The 22,105-nt window shown below is 45.4% G+C and overlaps 1 pseudogene; it reads left to right on the forward strand.

The window, feature by feature from the left end:
- Positions 1–1,628: 1,628 nt before the first annotated feature.
- LOC118025433 lies at positions 1,629–5,633 on the forward strand (annotated as a pseudogene).
- Positions 5,634–22,105: the final 16,472 nt, after the last annotated feature.

Below are 22,105 nucleotides of genomic sequence, written 5' to 3' on the forward strand. Positions count from 1 at the left end.
TAATTTTTATTACTTTCTTTCTTCTATTTGCTTTAAGCTTAAATTGCTCTTCTTTCTTTAGTTTCACTAGATAGAAGCATGGTTTTGTGATGTTTTCATTTTTCTATTATATTCATGTAATGCTAGAAGTTTTCCCCGAGCTTTTGCTGTATCTCACAAATTTTGATAAATTGTATTTTCATTTAATTGAAAATATATTTTAATTTCTCTTCAGACTTCTTTGATGCATTTGTTTTTATAAGGGTGCTGTTTAAGCTCCAATTGTTTGAACATTTCCCAGCTATCTTTTATTATTAATTTCTATATTAGTGCAATTGTGGTCTATGAAGATACTTTATATAATTTCTATTCTTTTAAACTTGTTAAGGTATGTTTTATATAGTTGATCTTGGGGAATGTTCCATGAAGCTTGAAAAGAATGTATATTCTACTGTTGTTGAATAAATCATTCTATAAATGTCAAGCCACCACGTTGATTGATAGTGCTGTCAGGTCAATTATATTTTTACTGATTTTCTACTTGCTGGATCTGTCAGTTACTGATAGAGATGTGTTGAAGTCTCCACCTGTAATAGTTAAATTTTCTATTTCTCCATAGAGTTCTATCAGTTTTGTCTCATGTATTTTATACTCTATCATTAGGTGCATTTACACTAAGGATTTTTATGTCTTCTTTGAAAGCTAGACACCTTTATCATTTTAGATTGTTCTTCTTTATCTGTGATAATGTTCCTTGTTCTGATAGTATATATAATTGTAGGGCTATGTCTATATAGTGAAAGCAAATTTGGTAATTGTAAATGTATTAATAATATGCCAAAAATTTTATCAAATGTTTGCTAATTAAAAACATAAGCACAAGAACAAAAAATAAAAAAAAAGAAAACAGAAACAAATGGACCATTTTTTCAGACTTTTTACTTTTAAGTCTCACTTGCCATTTTAGTACTTCTTAACTGAATTCACTAATTTGACTGTAATTTAAAATAAGCAGTTTTTAGTTTGAATTGCAGATGGGGTCTGGTGTTGAGGGGAATTGCCTATAAAAACAGAAAAGGTGGAAATTCAACCACCTAATTTTTTCTGATAGGTTTATTTAAAAAATATTGGATTCTAGCTGTTTATATTTTATGTCTTTCACCAACATTTCTCTCTCTTTTTTAAGTTTTTATTTAAATTCCAGTTAGTTAACTTACAGTGTAATATTAGTTTCAGGCGTACAATATAGTGACTCAACACTTCTGTACATGATCTGGTGCTATTTTTCTTTATTCACTTTAAAAATTATGACTGTCAGAAAAGTAAAAAAAGAAAAAAAGAAAAAAAAAGACAGATACTGACTTGGGTTATAGTCGACACATTATTTTGTGCTTTTCTCCCTGTGATACAGAATGAACAGAAGCTCTAGGAAATAGCATAAATTCCAGCCCACTTATTTATTCATTGAACTCACATTTATCTAGTTAACATATGCAACTTGTTACTGTGTTAGTTCTACATTGCAAAGATCGGTGAGCATAGTCCATCGCGACACTTGCGGTCTATGGGAGAATAAGACACAGACATCATGGTGTAGAGCAGTAAGACAGTGGTTAAGGTGAGCCTAGGCTGTGTTAGCAGTTTATAAAATGGGCCTCACACAAAGGAAGGTTGTGGAAAGTATTCTGACACTAATTTTCTGTGATACTTAAGATTTAACCAAATGCAAGGGAGTAAAGAATATTTCAGCATGTTCAAGGGTAACACTGTTTTCTGTCTCCGTGTTTTTCATAGGCACTATCAAGTAATAACAACAAAAGATAAAAGATAAAATATTTGTGGACTCCCAGGGGATGTGAGGCACTGAAAAGAGGTGGTGGAACTCCTCTACTCAGGAAGCACTTAGAAGTGCAGTATAACCAATAAAACTGAATGTGTACAGAAACTGACTGTATGGATAATGGAAGAGTAAGTCGAACAATCACGATGAGCGTGAGTTGGTGAGTGTGTGCCGCGGCATCTCTGGTTACACTGTCGATACAGAGCAAACATTAGCCCTGCCAAAGCTGTGGTGGGACCTCTGTGGCTTTCAGGGGCTGCATAGCTCAGCCTATGAGGTCAACATCGTCGGAGGTGCTGTTTACTGACTGTGTGGCTGAAATAATGACCTGAATTATGTGTGAGTTCCTGAAAGGAAAGGTTTCAAATGAAGCTATTTCTGTAAATATGTTCCTTGACAACAGAAATACTACAAAGAATAAAAGGAGAAAGTGTTCAGGGCAATAAAGTAAATAAGATATAGGCAGAGAAAATGAGATTGATGTAAAGATATTCACAAAGATATTAGAAAGAGGAAGACTAATCTTCCACACTTATGAGCATACAGAATTTGACCATGTATACATATGCAGAGGGGATCTGGAAGTTTAGGATTGTGCGGATATGGCTTGTGTCAAAATTCAATCACCTCTTATTAGAAATAATATTAACATCCATGAATTAATGAATTATCATTGATTGCATTTACAAGGACAACAAAACAATATGAAAATGGGAGTTATAAAATGGATTTGCCAACAAGAAATTTAAATATACTATCTGAGTCAGTGACTAAAGGCGACTTTATAAATCTATTGAAAACACTGTAGGGCGCCTGTGTGGCTCAGTTGGTTAGGCGACTGCCTTCAGCTCAGGTTATGATCTCAGGGTTCTGGGATCGAGCCCCACATCGGGCTCCCGACTCAGCGAGGAGCCTGCTTCTCCCTCTGACCTTCCCCCCTCTCATGCTCTCTCTCTATCTCATTCTCTCTCTCAAATAAATAAATAAAATCTTTAAAAAAAAAAAAAACACCCTCAAACTAAAAGTTCCTAATTTCAAACAATGTCTTACCTGTGTTAACCCATATAGATTCACTGGGTCCTTTGTATCTTTCATGTCTTTTTAAAAAATGCTTTAGTGTTTTGCTTTTGTATTTTTAAAAAGTGCAAATAATAATACAATGTTAGTGTTAAATAGTCACACAACTAGAGTACAACAAAGCCACCCTCAGAGATTGCCTCCATGCCCCCGTCCCTTCTTTCCCCTGGCCAATACAACTGGTCCTCGAAGCAGGCCTCTGGGAACCAAAGGAAGAGCCTAAGAGAGGAGATGATGGAGTGGAAAGACAGTAATTCAGTCAAAATGCTTTCATTTGACAAATTTAACAACCTGGGATGATGGAACCCAAGGCTAGGGTCTGTCCTGGTGCCCTGGAGGGGCCTGAGCAGGGGAAGGGTATTGAGCTCCACTGGCTTCATGCCTAGTCCAACCCCTCCACCAGCCACCCCGGGCCCCCAGCCACTGGCCTTGGTCCCCATGATGAGCTTTCCCTTCCCTGGTAGACAGTGAATGCCTGTTGTGTCCAGCAGTTGGCACTTGGTCCACTCCCCACAGTGGTAAATAAATAGGCACCAGTTTGTGATCCATCTCCACTCAGCCAGTAGCTAAAACACTGGTTGTCTCATGGACATCCCCAAATATTCTAAAGTAATTCTACTCCACCTCAAGGAGATTTTGCTCGGCCCTGCCATTTGGTAAATAGCCCAACAATGTCCTCAGCTACTATAGCTGACACCCTGGAGTGTCCCTTCCTCTCGCCCTGAGAGCCAATCCATCACCACCATCACTCACCTGCGCCTCCAAAATATCCCTGGACATCCTAGGCCAAACCATCATAACTTTCACTTCCAAGGGATCCTCCTGCTCTCAGAGAAAACCCAAGCTGTGTATCAGGGGCTGACAGGTTGTCTGCACAACTTGCAAGTCTGACTGCCTCACTTCTACCCTTGCTGGACCCCAGGGGTTCCCGGGGGACAGGAGATTTTGGGGAGAGCTAAGGGGAAGGCCTCCCAGGGGACAAGCGACTCCTAGGGAATGTGGAGGCTGCTGGGCAATGAGGTGGGGGTCCAGAAAGACAGGGGCCTCCCAGAGTGATGAAGGAGGTTTGGGGGGGTGGCTCCCAGGAAATTGCAGGGTGCTTCTAGAGGGAGGAGTGGCTCTAGGTGTGTAGGATGGCTCCCAGGGGGTGGGGGGGTCAGGGAAAAGGGGGATTTGTAGGGATGTTGGGGGGCTCCAAGAAGATGGGGCTGTGCCTCAGAAAGCTATGAGGGTACCAAGGAGAAGCCTGTGGAGGGTGCCACAGGTTCTAACCCAACCGGGCCCCCAACCAGGGTGCCCTACTTGGCTCTGCCTCCATCCCCTCTTCCTTTCTGTCCTAAGTGCAGAACTGCCACAATCTCCCACATGGCTTCCTGAGGGGCCCTCACTGACCTTCCACCTGCAGTGGAATGATCTACCTGTGCACTGAACACCCAGGCAAGGGGCAGCTGAGAGCAGATTTGAGTTTGGTTGGAACCATAAGTTGGTGTAATGTCATGACTGTCTCTAGTAAATCTCTGTGTCCTGAACAGAACATTTATTGCCCTTTCTGGTCTTCTTCCCAAGAGGGTGGGCTAAGGGTCCACTTCAGCCTGGGTACCTGGTGGCTACTCTGAGTTGCTAACCCTCAATCAATAACTCCCAAAGGCACAGATAATGTGATTTATATCTATTTCTCAGAAATGCCTATCTCTGGGCCTCCCAAGGGGTTAGAGTATAATCCCAAGTACAGGTTGCATTTTGTAATCTTGAAAAGTGGGAGGTGGTCCCATATCCTGAAAAGGTGAACAGAGGCTTTCTCCAGAGTCCCAGGGATGTGGGACAAGAATGGACTTCAGGATCTGTGTTGAGGAAAGTGGGCGCTGGAGGTGTGGGGAAGAGTACCCTGACCATCCACCTCACCCAGAACCACTTCGTGGATGAATATGATCCCACCATCGAGATGAGCTGTGGTGCTCCTATCCCCAGCTCTGGATTCTGATGTGGGCTTGTCTTCTGTGTGCCCCATAGGAGGGTGTCCCCTCCTTGTGGGACCTGGAGGTGGGGCAGGATAGGTGCCTGGGATGGGCTGGTGGTTTGATTGCTTCATCTTAGGAGGGGTGGGTGGGGTGGTCCTTAAGCACTGTCTTCCTGCAGGGCTCCTATCAGAAGCAAGTGGTTATCAATGGTGAGACATGCCTGCTGGACATTTTGGACATGGTGGGCCGGGAGTAGAGTGCCATATGGTACCAGTACATGCACACTGGAGAAGGTTTCCTGTGTTTGTTTACCATCAAAAACAGCGAGGCCTTCAAGGACATCCACCAATACAGGTGAGCTGCTTGCCGGCCGTCAGGGGTCCCCCCTGTCCCTCTGTTTATCCTGTGTCTGTTTGTCAGGGTCCTGGATGCATCCATGCTTATAGCGCACTGACTCACTCCCACCTTCTTCCTTGCAGGGAGCAGATCAAGTGAGTGAGGGATTCTGATGATGTGCACGTGGTGCTGGTAGGGAACAAGTGTGACCTGGCTGCGCACAACTTAGAGTACTGGCAGACACATGACCTTGCCTCATGGCATCCCCTACATTGAGACCTCGACTCAGACACACCAGGTGAACGGGCTCCCCACCCCACAACTAGCCAGGGATCTGCTTGGCCCTTCACTGCCAGGGAAGAGTGCTTATTGCCCCCTCTCCCGTGACACAGGGTAGCCACTCTGGCTCTGGCTCCAGCTCTGGGAAACTAGAGGAGTGCTAGAGGCCCCCACCTTGGAGCCTTCTGCTGACTCCGGGTGGCGGCACATTTCCTGAGTTTGGGGTCCCTGAGAGGCAGTTGCTGAGGACAGCAGAGTGATGGTCCTAGCCTGCCAGGTCCAAACCTGCCAGCATCCTCAGGCCTGACCTGAGGCTGCAGCTTTTGGGTTCCCGAACAGGCCCCTGTATGTCTGCCTGGCCTTGACATCTGCCCCATTGGTGCCAGGTGACTGACGGCCTCTGGGGGAACCTGCTTCCTTGTGTGGGTGAGGGTAGATCTCACCTGCCTGCCCTTGCTACCCCTTTGTTGGGATGGCCTGTTGCTCCCAGCGCTGCCCTAAGTCAAAGAAGTGGGGCATGCCCAGGACCAGGTGGCCACTCTGAGAGTGCACGTCCAGCCTTGGGCCAGAATCCAGTATTGGCCAGGACCACGGGGGGCTCGGTCTCATCAGTCTTCATTCTAGTTATGGAGGGGCTCATGTCATCTCTGCCAGCCCCCCCAGAGCTCGGGGCCAGGTCAGGTCTCTCTGGCTTAGGGATTTGTGCCTTATGTGGGGGGTGCTGCCCGCTAGGAAGGCCAGTATGACAAGGCAGGGCATGCTGCTGGCTGGCCAGAACCTCAGAGCCCCCACACCCACCATGAGCCTCTCCGCCAGAGGCACATGAGCATCTAGCTTCCCTGTGGACACAGAGGCCAGAGGGTCATGGGCATGTGCTGGGTGCTGGGGCAGCTGGCTCAGCACTGCCCTGGCTCTGTCTTGACTGTGCCAGTCACTACCTTCAGAGGGGTATGAGCTGCAGTGGCCACAGGGCAGGAGGGGTGTCATGGGCTCTACAGCTTCATCTTCAGTGGAATGAGTGGAGCCCCTCACGGGCATCCCAGGAGATTCCAGGGCCAGGTCTGTGTGTGGGCCCTGAGGTGGTCCAGGCAGATGATGAAGGGAAAGGGACCAAGTTTTCTGGCTTCAAGCCCACATTCAGGGGTCACCTGCCTGCACCCTCCTAGTTCACTGGCAGGTTGGAGAGGGAATTCCATCACTGTGGGGGCAGCCAGGCCAATGAGGGTTCCTGGGCTGGTGGCAGACAGGTCAGAACCTGAGCTGCTGGGGCTCCTGGACACAGGTGTTCAGCCGTAGGCTCTGTGGAGATTTCCTCCTGCAACTGCTCCTTGGCCTTAAGGATGGCCTGGCCGGGAGGGGGTCCAGGCTGCTCTCGTTGGGTGGCTGGTCCTGGGGAGGCCAGCCTTTCCACTCTGGGGAGTGTCTCAATGCTAGGAGAAGGGAGGAGAGGCCTGGGAGCTCAGGGCACTTGCTGCAGGCCCAGGAGCATCATGGGGAACTCTTCAGGTTCCACTGGAAAGAGGCAGACTGGGTTAGCATCTCCAGCATGCTGTTTGTCCCCAGCTGGCTGGGGTGCCAGGAAGTCTCCTCATCGCTCCCTGTATGGCCACAATGGCCTGACACTGACAACAAGGCTCCCCAGGCTGCTGATCCCCAGCCCCAGCTGCCCAGATGTCCAGCCCTGGCCTGGTTTTCCCAAGGTTGGAACAGAAGAGGAGATGGACAGAGATGAGGAGGAAGGTCCCGGGGGCTCTGTCTACTGTCTGCTGCCCCAGGAGGGTGAATTGGGAGGGGACTGGGCCTTGAGCCCACCTGAGGGGGGCAGATCACACTTCATCTTTCGTAGCTAGGCCATGGAGGCCTGAAGGTGTCTGAGCACCACCTCATCCTCCAGGGCCCAGATCTGGGACAGTGTGGTCCTGCAGAAACTCCTGAAGACTTTCCAGGGGCAGCTTCAGGAGATGTGCCCTGCCCCACCCACCTGCCTGGCTGTCCCTCCCTCCTCTGAGGCTTGTGCCCTGGTCAGAGCAGTGGGCCATGGCCCTGCTCCCCACCCTCGCACACACCTGGGCTCCTATGGGCTCACTTACTGCTGTGCATCTTGAGGATCGTGTATGTCATGGCTGTGAGCACATGCTTGCTGTCCAGGATGTAGGCATCCCAGAGTTTCAGGGTGAGTGAGAAGGGGGTCTGTGTGGACAACAGTTGTGGAACGAGCAGCCTGGGCAGGGCCCATGGGGGTCTCAGCACAGGCTACGGACTCCCATCTGCCCACAGCCCCTGCAGCCCCCCTGGCTGCATCAGACTCTGTCCACAGTTGGTGGTATCATGCCCTGAGAGGACCCCAGGCTGGCTACAGAATGGGCCAAGGGCTTGCCCACACCCCAGTGGAAGCAGATAGTCAGGCTCCCAGAACTTCCTCAAGAGGGCCTCTGGGCTTCTCCAGGATGGGTCTGCACTGCGAATCTCAGCCTTAGTGACCCAGGATTGGGTCTGGCTCCTCTGGAGGATGGGGCTGAGCTTGGCCCTCCCCAGGACCCAGGGGCAGTGAGCGGGTCAGGGAACAGGTCTCCTTGGGTGGCCTTAGCTGGTCAATGACACACTGAAGGAACCACTTGGCAATGTAAATGACTGCACATCTGTTCCTCATCCTGATGGAAGGGCAGAAAGTGTTGAGGACCCACCCAGTGGCTGGAAACCTCCTTGTGCCAGGGGCCCATGGAGCCAAGAGGACAACTTCCCATAGCCCTGCTCCACCCCAAGGGCACCCCTGGCCCCAGCAGGAGAAGGAACAAGACATCAAACCTGCAGAAGGGCTCTGCACGTCCCCCACCCCTGCCATGGGGACAGTGCCTCTGGGGTGCTTTACTTGCCATGTGCTTCTTCAGCTTTGGGAGTACTTTGCTTAGAATGCGCTCATGATGGCCCTGGAATCTCAGCAGTTTGGAGAACCCTGAAATGAAGAATGGAATGAAGAGCCAGGCTGCATGGAAGGTGGCTACCTCTAGGACACCTCTGTACCCTCCCCTGGCATTGGCATCAGGCTCCCAGAGCTTCCTCACAGCCCAGTCTCACAGAGGGCACCCCCAGAAGGTGAGGAGAGCAGGGTGCAGGGCCACCCGGACAGCTCAGGTGCCATCAGGTGCCAGCACCATGCAGTCCCTCTACTGAGCCCTTTGGGTGCCATCCCACGGTCCCCTTTCTCAGACAAGGAAGAAGTGCCTAAGTGAGGTGTGCCAGGGTAAAGGGGACCAGCGAGGTCTGGAGACTCCACCATGAGTGCAGGCAGGGGCCTGACTGTGGCACATGGGAAGGCCCAGGAGGACAACGGGGCCAAGACACCGCCATGGAGCCCGTGGAACGTCTGAGCTGGTGTTTCTCAAGGGAACCTTCTGGAATGTGTGGCAGAGTGGGAGCAGTCTCCGTGGGAATCGTGTCCTGGTCTGCCACATTATTAAACTGTTCAGGGTAATGGCAACCTCCCTCTTCACCCAGTTTCTGATTACTGCTAAGGTATCTTCAGGATCCAAATCCTGGTTTTACAGCAACAGCAATGCGTGCTAGAACACCTGGCAGCCCCAGGACTCAAGGACTCAGCTGCCATCCCTCCCAGAGTGAGGTCTGCACCCAGGCCCCTGCCTTGGTCCTAGATTAGAGAGCCCCTCTCTTGCCTCTCTGCGACAGTGGGAGCTGGAGTCCTAACTAGTAGGTCATGTTTGGTCACTAATACTCAAGACAAAGGACACCCGAGAGGCAGCACGCCTAGCTGCAGGGATACTCACAGTGTTGTACACGGAATAGGCTGAAAGCACGTGGAGCAGGGCTTGCTGCCTAGGAAAGGGGACAGCAGGGTGTGTTGGTTTGCTCTTGCCTGGCCAACCCACACAGCCAGGCTGGCCAGACTAAGAAACCAGCCACGCAGGCCTTGCAGTGTTCAGGGCACCTCAGTGTGTGACATTTCTTTGGGGTCAGGTCTACACACAATGAGATGCAGGTATCTCAGACATACAGTGTGATGGGTGTTTATTTTCATTCTGTTTTTTTCTGCCTGTCTCCGTTAAAGCTACACTGTAGGATGTGAAGTTCCTGAGTTTTCACAGAGCCACCAGATTCTCCCTCCAGCCCTGGAGTCCCTGCCCCACTTTGGATGTCCCCTCTGTAGCCAAGCACTCCCACTGCACCAGCTCTCAGCAGCCCCTGATGCTTCTCCTCCCCATGGTCTGGCTTGTTGCAGATATCCTGTGAATGCAACCATACATGAGTCTGGCTCCCTTCACAGAGCAAAACGCACCCAAGTTGCATCCATGGCACTGAAGCATCGATAGCTCGTTCCTTTGCGTTACTGAATTGTATTCCGTTTTACAGATTACAAGTGTTTGTTCATCCAAGAGCATCTTGGTTGCTTCCAGGTTTGAGCTGTCATGAATAAAGCAGGGAATGTTCATGCAGGGTTTACGAAGATAAATGTTTTCAAATCAGTTGGGTCAATATCTATGAGCACTCTGGGGCGTATGATGATGCTCCGTTCAACCTTGTAAGAAGCCGCCATACTGTCTTCCAGCCTGGCTGCATGACTGTGCACCCCAGTTCCTGATGCCCCAGGTGCGTGCCAGCCCTGGGTGCCGTCAGCTTCTCTTACAGATGTGTGCTGGTGTGTGCTCGTGGTGATGTGCAAGTTCAACGTGTTTTCACCTGCTGCTGTCACACATACACACACTTTATGAATGCACATCTGTGTGTGGGTGCATCTTCTTTGTTCAAGCATCTGTTCGGATCTGTGCCCATTTTGTGCCTCATCCTGTGTTAGATAACCAAGGTGCTTGTCCTCAGTCTGCAGGGGACCCACATTAGATGCGCAATTCAAAATGTCTGTCCTGCTCTGTACATTTCCTTCTTATTTTGTGTCCATGTGTGCTGTGTGGGTAGGGCCTCCCCCTCACATCAGGGCCAGTCTCTGAGAGGTATGTGGCAAGGTGGCCGTAGGGTGATGGATGTTTCGGGTAGTGACTGGGGCTTTAGGGCTGCTGGAGGCTGGCCCCCCTGGACCAGGTGTCACAGGTCAGCAATGACCCAGCTGCACTCTGAGGGCCAAGGCTGTCATAGGGGCCACCCAGGATCAGGGGATACAGGGCACCCCCCTGGGTGAAGGAGCATTGATGTTTCATCCCGAGACAGGTACAGGGCAGCCACATTGGAAGCCCCAATCCAGGAGGCGTCTCAGCGTCAGCCTTGGCAGCCCTCCAGGTCAGCCTCTCTGGGGCCCCAGGCTTTGAGCACACCCCCAGCCTCTACCCTTTCCATGCAGACACAGCTCCATCTCCTGCCACCATCCACTTGCACCCAACCTGTCTGGGTGCACGCTGTATTGCCATCCCTCCAGCTCAGTCCCCCACATCATCAGGTTCTCCACCAGAACCCAGGGACTCAACCAGAAACCTGGGCTTCTGATGAGAACAGATCTTCCAGAGAATCCCAAGGTGGCCAGGGAGGTGCGAATACAGGCTGCACACGAAGGATGTGCACTAAATCTTTGCAGGGTGGTGATGGTGTCGTGGGTATGCATACAAAGGGGATCCCCGTTTTCTACAATGCATATGGAGACATCTCCAGATAAAGTAGATCCCAGGTTTCGGGTTTGCTGCTGGGAAAGTGTATGATGAGCACAGAGCCCTGGGCTGGACCCGGGGACGGCATCTGGGGGCTCATCATACTATTTATCTTCATAAACAATGGAAATTGTCTAAAATAAAATGCAAAAAAATTCAGAAATAACTAAAAACACCAAGGTGTCCGACTGGCATTTGGTCCATGCGTGTCCTTGTCCAGGCTTGTCGGTTCTGCCTGGCCCCCAGCTGCCCTTAGTGCGCCCCGCATCCCTGCTCTTCACATGGCCAGCTCCACATGACACTTTAGGCCTCAGCTCACAGCGCGATGCCAGAAGCCCCTTGCCTTGTCGCCTCCTCATCTCTGCAGACCCTAGCGTGGGGCACATGTGTCGTCCAGAGCACGCTTACCCTGTGGTAGTATTTTATGTGCTGCTGTCAATCCCCCTCTCCTTAGACGCCCTGCATTCCCCACCCAGAGGCCCGCTGTGTCTCTCCTGCCCCCTAGAGACCCCCACCCCAGAACCCTGCTTGCTCAGCAGCTTCACCTGACACCGAAGCGGTCCCAGAACACGATGTGTTTGCAGAAGGTCTGGTTCAGTCCAGGTCGATCTGCATTATGTCCTGGGAGAAGTGCTTGGGCTACTCCTTCATTTCCTGTGGGCAGAACTGGGGAGGATGGGCCAGCACCAGAGACAGAATCCTAACTGCCACCAACTGCCATCCTCAGCAGACAGCTCTGATAACCACCACATGAGTGTGTTCTTCAGAAACCTCCTTCCTTCCTTTGTCTCTGAAGCCAGAGATGGTCAAAAGTGCCCACCATACCCGTGAGGTCTGTGTCAGCAAACCTGGGCAGGAGGGGGACTCCCAAGAGTCAGCCCGAGCACTGTCCAGGACTGAACCCAAGTCTGGACCCTGAGCCTGCCCCCAGGGAGGCTGTTCCCTAGAACCTGCTCCCAGAGCACGGGCCCATCTCAGGGCACTTGGGGAGGCAGGGCGGGTCAGGGGGCCTCTGCTCCTGATGCCCACCTGAGTCCTACAACCAGAGAGGCGGGGTGAGGCACGGGCTAGCTATTCTCCCCTTCCCATCTCCCCCCATGGGCTCATTCTCTTTTGCCAAACAGGAATCTGGCACCAGCCCACCTGGTAGGTCACCACTATGGGCTCTGGGGACAGAAGGGCTGCTGGGGGCTCCAGACCTAACCAGGGTGCTGGCTCCCATCACCCTGATGCTAAGCCTGCCCTGGAGCAGTGCAGAGCCCCACAGGCCAGACACTCCCACTCTCAAACCCCTGTTCCTGAAGGAAAAAGTATCCTGAGGTTTCCAAGTGCAGGATTACAACACCTGAAAGGGAAGTTCATTTTTTGTTTCTTTTTTCCTTTTATTTTCTCATCAGATTTTATTAGCTAATAGTACCAAAACCATTCTGAGTACCAGGGATGATAGCAAACGTCTCTGTTTCTGTCTGCCCTATTTTAAGGGAAATGGCATCAGCATTTCATGGTCCCTCATGGTATTTGCTGCCTTTCTTACAAAGTTTTTTAAACATTTGGCTTCTTTCTACTCTTACATTACTTATGATTTTGTTCACATTTTAGATATAACTGCTAGGTTTTATTCTTTGGCTTTCTGGAATCTGCTGATGTTTTCAAATGGCTCTTCCCTGTGAAAGGGTGATGAGGTATTTTGGACTCACAGGCCGGTTCTGGAGCGTGCATGATCCAGTCACCATGGGTCACCCATTCTAAATGCAGAGCTGTGTGCCCGGGGTTAGTGTGAAGTGGGCAGTGGGCTTTCCTCTCTGGTGCTCTTTGCTGGGTTTTCAGGGGCAAGACCCTTAGGGGGAGACAGAGGACTGAGTGGTGGCAGCATAGCTAGTGCGGGGTCCTCTCTGGGGGTGGGGAAAGACCCCTGTCTTGTCCCAGTGGAGTCTTTTCCTTTTTTTAAAATTTAAATTTAAATTCAATTAGTTAATATATACTGTATTATTAGATTCAGAGGGAGAGTTCAGTGATTCATCAGTTGTATATAACACCCAGTACTCTTTACATCACATGCCCTCCTTAATATCCATCAACCAGTTACTGATCACCCCCACCTCCCCTCCAGCAACCCTCAGTTTGTTTCTTATGATTAAGAGTCTCTTATAATTTATCTCCCTCTCTGATTTTGTCTTGTTTTATTTTTCCCTCCTTTCCCCTATGCTCCTCTATTTTGTTTCTTAAATTCTACCTATGAGTGAAATCATATAATTGTCTTTCTCTGATTGACTTATTTCGCTTAGCATTAATACCCCCTAGTTCCATCCACGTTGTTGCAAATGGTACAATTTCTTTTTTGATGGCAGAGTAATAGTCCATTGTGTTTGACACACACACACACACACACATACACCCCTTTATCCATTCATCTTTCGATGGACATCTGGGTTCTTTCCATAGTTTGGCTATTGCGGATATTGCTGCTATAAATATTGGGGTGCAAGTGCCACTTTGGATCACATTTGTATCTTTGGAATACATACCCAGTAGTGCAATTTCTGTGTCATTGGGTAGCTCTTTTTTTAACTTTTTTGAGGAACCCCCATACTGTTTTCCATAGTGGCTATACCAACTTGCATTCCCACCAGCTGTGTAAGAAGGTTCCCCACTCTCTACATCCTCGCCAACATTGGTTCTTTCATGACTTGTTAATTTTAGCCATTCTCACTGGTGTGAGGTGGTAACTCACTGTGGTTTTGATTTGTATGTCCCTGATATACAAATGTTGAGCATTTTAGCATGTGTCTGTTGGCCATTTGGATATCTTCTTTGGAGAAATGTCTGTTCATGTCTTCTGCCCATTTCTTGTTTGATTTGTTCTTTGGGGGTTGAGTCTGATAAGTTCTTTATAGATTTCAGGTACGAGTCATTTATCTGATAAGACATTTACAAATATCTTCTCCCATTCTGTCGGTTGTCTTTTGGTTTTGTTGACTGTTTCCTTTGTTGTGCAAAAGCTTTTTCTCTTGATGAAGTCCCAATAGTTCATTTTTGCATTTGTTTCCCTTACCTCTGGAGACGTGTCTAGCAAGAAATTGTTGCTGCTGAGAACAAGGTGGTTGTGGCCTGTGTTCTCCTCTAGGATTTTGATGGATTCCTATCTCACATTTAGATCTTTAATCCACTTTGAGTCTACTTTTGTGTATGGTGTAAGAAAATGATCCTTGGTGGCTCATTTTTGTGTATGGTGTAAGAAAATGATCCTTGGTGACAGTATGGTGGCTGTCCAATTTTCCCAACACCATTTGTTGAAGAGACTATTTTTTCCCCCCATTGGATATTCTTTCCTGCTTTGTCAAATATTAGTTGACCATAGTGCTAAGGGTCCATTTCTGGGTTCTCTATTCTGTTGCATTGATCTATGTGTCTGTTTTTGTGCCAGTACCATAGTGTCTTGATGATTACAGCTTTGTAATATAGCTTGAAGTCTGGAATTGTGATGCCACCAGCTTGGTTTTCTTTTACAGCATTCTTTTGGCTATTTAGATTCTTTTCTGGTTCTATACAAAGTTTAGGATCATTTGTTCAAGCTCTGTGAAAAATGTCAATGGTATTTTGATAGAGATTGCATTGAAAATATAGATTGCTCTAGGTAGCATAAACATTTAAACAATATTCGTTCTTCCAATGCATGAGCATGGAACATTTTCCCATTTCTTTGTGTCTTCCTCAATTTCTTTCATAAGTGTTCTACAGTCTTCAGAGTACAGAATGTTTACCTCTTCAGTTAGGCTTATTCCTAGGTCTCTTATGGCTTTTGGTGCAATTGTAAATGGGGATAGATTCCTTAATTTCTCTTTCTTCAGTTTCATTCTTGGTGTATAGAAATGCAATTGATTTCTGTGCATTGATTTTATATCCTGCCACTTTGCTGAATTCCTGTATGAGTTCTAACAATTTTGGGGTGGAGTCTTTTGGGTTTTCCATATAGAGTACCATTTCATCTGTGAAGAGTGAGTTTGACTTTTTCTTTGCCAGTTTGAATGCTTTTTATTTATTTATTTATTTTTGTTGGCTGATTGGTGAGGCAAGGACTGCTAGTACTGTGTTGAACAACAGTGGTAAGAGTAGACATTCCTGTCATGTTCCTGACCTTAGGGGCAAAGCTCTCAATTTTTCCCCATTGAGAATGATAGTCACTGTGGGCTTTTCATATATGGCTTTTATGATGTTAAGGTATGTTCCCTCTATCCCTACATTGCGGAGAGTTTTTTTTTTTTTTTTTTAAGATTTTATTTATTTATTTGACAGAGAGAGAGATAGCGAGAGCAGTAACACAAGCAGGGGGAATGGGAGAGGGAGAAGCAGGCTTCTTGCTGAGCAGGGAGCCCGATGTGGGACTCGATCCCAGGACCCTGGGATCATGACCTGAGCCGAAGGCAGACGCTTAACGACTGAGCCACCCAGGCGCCCCACTGTGGAGAGTTTTAATCAAGATAAGATACTGTACTTTGTCAAATGCTTTTTCTTGGGGCGCCTGGGTGGCTCAGTCATTAAGCGTCTGCCTTCGGCTCAGGTCATGATTCCAGGGTCCTGGGATCGAGCCCCGCATCGGGCTCCCTGCTCCGTGGGAGGCCTGCTTCTCCCTCTCCCACTCCCCCTGCTTGTGTTCCCTCTCTCGCTGTGTCTCTCTCTGTGTCAAATAAATAAATAAAATCTTAAAAAAAAATGCTTTTTCTTCATCTATTGGGAGGATCATATGATTCTTGTCCTTTCTTTCATAAATGTGTTGTATCACAATGATTGATTTGTGGATGTTGAACCACCCTTGCAGCCCAGGACTAAATCCCACTTGGTCATGATGAATGATCCTTTTAATGTGCTGTTGGATCCTATTGGTTAGCATCTTGGTGAGAATTTTTGCATCCATATTCATCAGGGATATTGTTCTGTAACTCTCCCTTTTGGTGTGGTCTTTGTCTGGTTTTGGGATCGAGGTAATGCTGGCCTTATAGAATAAGTTTGGAAATTTTCCTTCTGTTTCTAATTTTTGGAACAACTTCAGAAGAATAGGTATGAATTCTTCTTTAAATGTTTGGTAGAGTTCCCCTGGGAAGCCATCTGGCCCTGGACTCTCTTTTGGGAGGTTTTTAATTACTGCTTCAATTTCCTTGCTGGTTATGGGACTGTTCAGGTTTTCTATTTCTTGCTGTTTCAGTTTTGGTAGTTTATATGTTTCTAGGAATGCATCCATTTCTTCCAGATTGCCTAATTTCCTGGCATATAGTTGATCCTAGTATGTTCTTATAATTGTTTGTATTTCTTCAGTGTTGGTTGTGATCTCTCCTCTTTAATTCATGAGTTTATTTATTTGGGTCCTTTCTCTTTTCTTTTTGATGTTCTGGCTAGAGGTTTATTGATCTTATTAATTCTTCCAGTGAGACAGCTCCTCGTTTCATTGATCTGTTCTACTGTTCTTTTGGTTTTTATTTCATTGATTTCTGCTCTTATTTTTATTAATTCTCTTCTCTTGCTGGATTTAGGATTTATTTGCTTCTCTTTCTCTAGCTCCTTTAGGTGTAAGGTTAGGTTGTGTATTTGAGACTTTTCTTGTTTTTGAGAAAACCTGTTATTGCTATATTCTTCTTTCTTTTTTAAGATTTTATTTATTTGACAGAGAGAGAGAGACAGAGAGGGAACACAAGCAAGGGGAGTGGGAGAAGGAGAAGCAGGCAATCTGCCGAGCAGGGAGCCCGATGCAGGGCTTGATCCCAGGATCCTGGGATCATGACATGAGCCATAAGCAGACGCTTAATGACTAAGCCACCCAGGTGCCCCATATTGCTGTATTCTTCTGTCTTAGGACCAGACAGGACTTGCTGCATCCCAAAGGTTTTGAACAATTGTCTTTTCATTTTCATTTGTTTCCATGAATTGTTTAAATTCTTCTTTAATTTCCTGGTTGACCCATTAACTCTTTAATAGGATGCTCTTTAACCTCTATGCATTTGTGTTCCTTCCAAATTTTCTCTAGTGATTGTGTTCAAGTTTCAAAGCATTGTCATTTGAAAATATGCAGGGAATAATCCCAATATTTTGGTACTGTTTGAGACCTGATTTGTGATCCTGTATGTGATCTATTTCTGGAGACTGTTCCATGTGCACTTGAGAAGAATGCATGTTCTGTTGCTTTAGGATGGAATGCCCTGGATATATCTGTGAAGTTCTTCTGGTCCAGTATGTCATCCAAAGTCCTTGTTTCCTTGTTGATCTTCTGCTTAGATGATCTGTCCAGTGCTGTGAATGGGATGTTAAAATTCCCTACTATTATTGTATTATTATCAATGTGTTTCCTTAATTTTGTTATTAATTGCTTTATATAATTGGCTGCTCCTATGTTAGGGGCATAAATATTTATAATTGTTAGAACTTCTTGTTGGATAGACCCTTTAATTATTATATAGTGTCCCTCTTCATCTCTTATTATAGTTTTGGTTTAAAATCCAATTTGTCTGATATAAAGATTGCTAGCCCAGCTTTCTTTTGATGTCTATTAGCATGATAAAGATTTCTCCTTTGTGTGTAAAATGTCTTTGTGTGTCTTTGTGTGTAAAATGAGTGTTGTAGACAACATATCAATGGGTCTTGCTTTTTTTATTTAATCTGATAACCAGTATCTTTTAATTAGAGCATTTAGCCCATTTATATCAGAGTAACTATTGAAAGATATTAATTCAATGACATTGTATTCCCTGTAATATCACTATTTCTGTATATTGTCTCTGTTCCTTTCTGATCTATGCTACTTTTGGGCTTTTTCTTCACTTAAAGGACCCCCTTCAATATTTCTTGCAGGGTTGGTTTAGTGATCACAAATCTTTTAGTTTCTGTTTGTCCTGGAAGCTCTTTATCTCTCCTTCTATTCTGAATGAAAGCCTTGCTGGATAAATTATTCTTGGCTGCATATGTTTCTCTTTTAGCATCCCAAATATATCCTGCCAGTCCTTTCTGACCTGCCAGATCTCTTGGATAAGTCTACTACCAGCCTTATGTCCCTACCTTGTATGTTAAGGATCTCTTGTTCCAATTTGTTTTCGGGATTTTCTCTTTGTCTCTGAAGTTTACAAACTTCATCTTATATGTTGAGGCATTGACCTATTTTTATTAATTTTGAGGCAGGTTCTCTGTGCCTCCTGAATCTGTATGCCTATTTCCCTCCCCAGATTAGGGACGTTCTCAGCCATATTTTTTTCAAGCATACTTTCTGTCTTTCTCTCTCTTTCTTCTTCCTCTGGGATCCCAATTATTCTAATATTGTTTCACTTTATGGTATCACCGATCTCTTGAACCCTCCCTTCATGATTCAATAGTTATTTATCTCTCTTTTTCTTAGTTTCTTTATTATCCATCATTTTGTCTTCTATCTCACTGATTCTCTCTTCTGCCTCATTTATCCTAGCAGTTAGAGCCTCCATTTTTTTTTTTTAAAGATTTTTTATTTATTTATCTGAGAGAGAGAATGGGAGACAGCATGAGAGGGGGAGGATCAGAGGGAGAAGCAGACTCCCTGCTGAGCAGGGAGTCTGATGCAGGACTCGATCCCAGGACTCCAGGGTCATGATCTGAGCCGAAGGCAGTTGCTTAACCAACTGAGCCACCCAGGCGCCCGAGCTTCCATTTTTTTATTGCATCTCATTAATAGCCTTTTTGATTTTGACCTGATTAGATTTTAGTTCTTTTATTTCTCCAGAAGGGGATTCTCTGGTGTCTTCCATGCTTTTTTCAAGTGCAGCTACTATCTTTGTAATCATTATTCTAATCTTTAGTTCTGACATCTACTTATATCCATACCAATTAGGTCCCTGGCAGTCAGTACTGCCTCTTGGCTTTCTTTCTGGGATGAGTTCTTCTATCTTGTCATTTTATCCAGGGAAGAATAGATGAACAAGAGAACAAAATACTAAAATAGCAACAGTGACACCAGAAAAATATACTCTAAACAAATCAGAAGAGACCAGAATCTGAAGAAATTAAAAAAAAAAAAAAGAGAGAGAGAGAGAATATATAGTCAAACAAATGAACAGGACACAGTAATACACTACATCCTGGGAATGTTTTGGTCTGTTTGTTAGAAGAAATTCTATCCCAAAATTGTAAAGAAAGACAAACTTTTATGTATATACACAAAAAAAATAAAAATTAATAAAATGAATGGAAGCCAAAAATGAAAAATATTTATATAAAATGTAAATGTAAAAATGAAAATTTAAAAAGACTTACAAAAAGAGTTGATAAAATAAGAAATTAATTGGGGCACCTGGGTGGCTCAGTTGTTGGGTGTCTGCCTTCGGCTCAGGTCATGATCCCTGGGGTCCTGGGATCGAGCCCCGCATTGGGCTCCCTGCTCTGCGGGAAGCCTGCTTCTCCTTCTCCCACTCCCCCTGCTTGTGTTCCCTCTCTCGCTCTGTCAAATAAATAAATAAAATCTTAAAAAAAAAAAGAAATTAGTTGAAAAGGAAAGAAAAAAATTAAATTGAAAGACTAAAGAATCATGAGGAAAAAAACACGAATTCTATATACTATTTTCCCCTAAAGGTGGAGTTTTGCAGTTCTGTGTGATTGGTAAACTTCATATTAGCCAGATTTTCCTGCTGGTCTTCCAAGGCGGTGGGGGGAGGCCTTGTTGCACTGATTCTTAGATGTCTTTCCCTGGGTAGAATTGCTACCCCACCATTGCCTTCAAGGTCCATCCCATTGTCACAAATGGCAAGATTTCCTTTTTTCTCATGGCTGAATAACATTCATATATATGTGATATATATATATATATATCTCATATATATAAAATACCTTCTTAACCCTTTATCTGTTGACAGACCTTAGGTTGCTTTCATTTCTTGGCTATTATAAGTAATGTAATGAGCATGGCTGTGCAGATATTTATTTCAGATACTGATTTCAGTTCCTTTTAATATATACCCAAGAGTGAGATTACTGGATTATATGATAGTTCTATTTTTAATATTCTTTGAAAAGTATATGATTTTCCATTGTGGCTACACCAATGTACATTCCCACCAAAAGTCTTCCTTTTCTTCACATTCTACCAATATTAGTTATCTTTTCTCTTTTCGATAAAAGCCATTCTAACAGATGTGAGGTGATTATCTCATTGCTTTATACTCATTGATTTGCATTTCCCTGATGAATCGTGTGGTTGAGCACCTTTTCATATACCTATTAGCCATTTATATGTCTTCAGAAAAATGTCTACTCAGGTTCTTTACCCATGTTTAAAATTGGATTATTTTCTTTTTTGTTATAGTGTTGTATGAGTTTTTTATATATTTTGGAAATTAGTCCCTTATCAGATAAATGGTTTGTAATTATATTCTCCCATTCTATATGTTGTCTTTTTTTTTTTTTTTACTGTGCAGAAGCTCTTTATTTAATGTAGTCTCACATTTTTTTTTTCTTTTTGATGCCTGTGCTTTAGGTGACTTATCCTAGACACCATTGTCTAAACCATTGTCAATGATCTTTCTCCTTTTGCCTATACCATTGATTTTACACTTTCATTTTTTTTTATTTTTATTTTTTTTAGGGGAAGAGGAGAAGGAGGACTTCTTTTTAAAAAATTTTTATTATGTTATGTTAATCACATACCTTACATCATTAGTTTTTGATGTAGTGTTCCATGATTCATTGTTTGCATATAACACCCAGTGCTCTATGCAGTAAGTGTCCTCTTTAATACCCATCACCAGGCTAACCCATCCCCCCACCCCCCTCCTCTCTAGAACCCTCATTTATTTTTATGTTATTAATTTGTGTGTGTGTGTATGTTTGTTGTTGTTGTTTTTGCTTGAAGTAGTCCCTTTAGCTTTTCTGTAGATTAGATCTAGTGCTTATAAATTCCTTGTGATGCATGGTTTTAACAGACACCAGTGGAGTCATGCTGCTGCAATCCTGTGATTGCCACCCAAGGTCAGAGTTGAAACTTTGATCTACCATCCCCTGAGATGGTGGGAAAGGCTTTATCTCTCCCTTATTTCTGAATGATAGGTTTGCTGAATAAGGCATTCTTGGTTGACAGTTTTGTGGGTTTTTTTTTCCCTTTGATCACTTTGAAAATATCATCCCAACTTCTGGGGAAGTGGAAGAGTTAGAGGATCCTAAGCTCAACTCATCTCATGGATACAACTAGGTAACACCCACATCAGTGTAAATAACCTAGACAATGACCCAAAGACTTGCAGAACAGACTCTTCACAGCTGAATCTAGAGAAGAGGCTACATCCAATAAGGTATGAAGTCAAGAGATGCAGTCAGGAGCTAAGCAGACCTGCAGGACTGTTAATGGGAAGACGGGCTGCCATAGGTGTGAAGAGAGGAGAAACAAACACTCACACAGAGCACCCCAAGTATGGGGAACCTACTCAGGGAAAAAGAATCGCATAATATTGGCTTCAAAAACCAGTGGGATCTTATTTTGTGAGTTCTTATAATCAATGGGGATTAAGACCTGAAACTTTAAAAATGAATAGTCTTATCTCTAGGAGAACTTGGGGGGCTATAGAAAACTCAGTCTCCACCCTTAGAGACAGCACAACAAACAACGTGACTGAGATACACCACAGAAGCATCAGCTTAAAAAACACCTGGGATACACAAGAAGATTTATTTACTAATTTCAGAGCATGTGGGGGAGGGCAGGGATCTTCAAAGGAACAAAGGAGATGGCCAGCAGCATTTCCCTCCCCTGCTCCCTGGCATAGAGACAAGGACAGGTGAAGGAACCAGTGCTGCACCAATGCTCTCCACCTAACTTGTTAACACCATGCATCACCCCTGTGTTCCCTGCAGTCATGGCTCCTCCAGACAGGCCCCTGTTCCAGGTCTCTTCCCACCTGAGCAAAACTTGCTAACACTGTGTGCCCTGCTCTGTGTTCTCCTGGGAACCTACTACCTCCAACATACCCTTGTCTAGAGCCATGCAAAACTGTGTCTCAAGCCTGGCAGTATGCAAGAAGCCCCAACAGGGCCCA

Source organism: Mirounga leonina, unplaced genomic scaffold (genome assembly GCF_011800145.1).
Source record: "Mirounga leonina isolate KUSES-001 unplaced genomic scaffold, KU_Mleo_1.0 Mir_201, whole genome shotgun sequence".
Lineage (NCBI taxonomy): Eukaryota > Metazoa > Chordata > Mammalia > Carnivora > Phocidae > Mirounga > Mirounga leonina.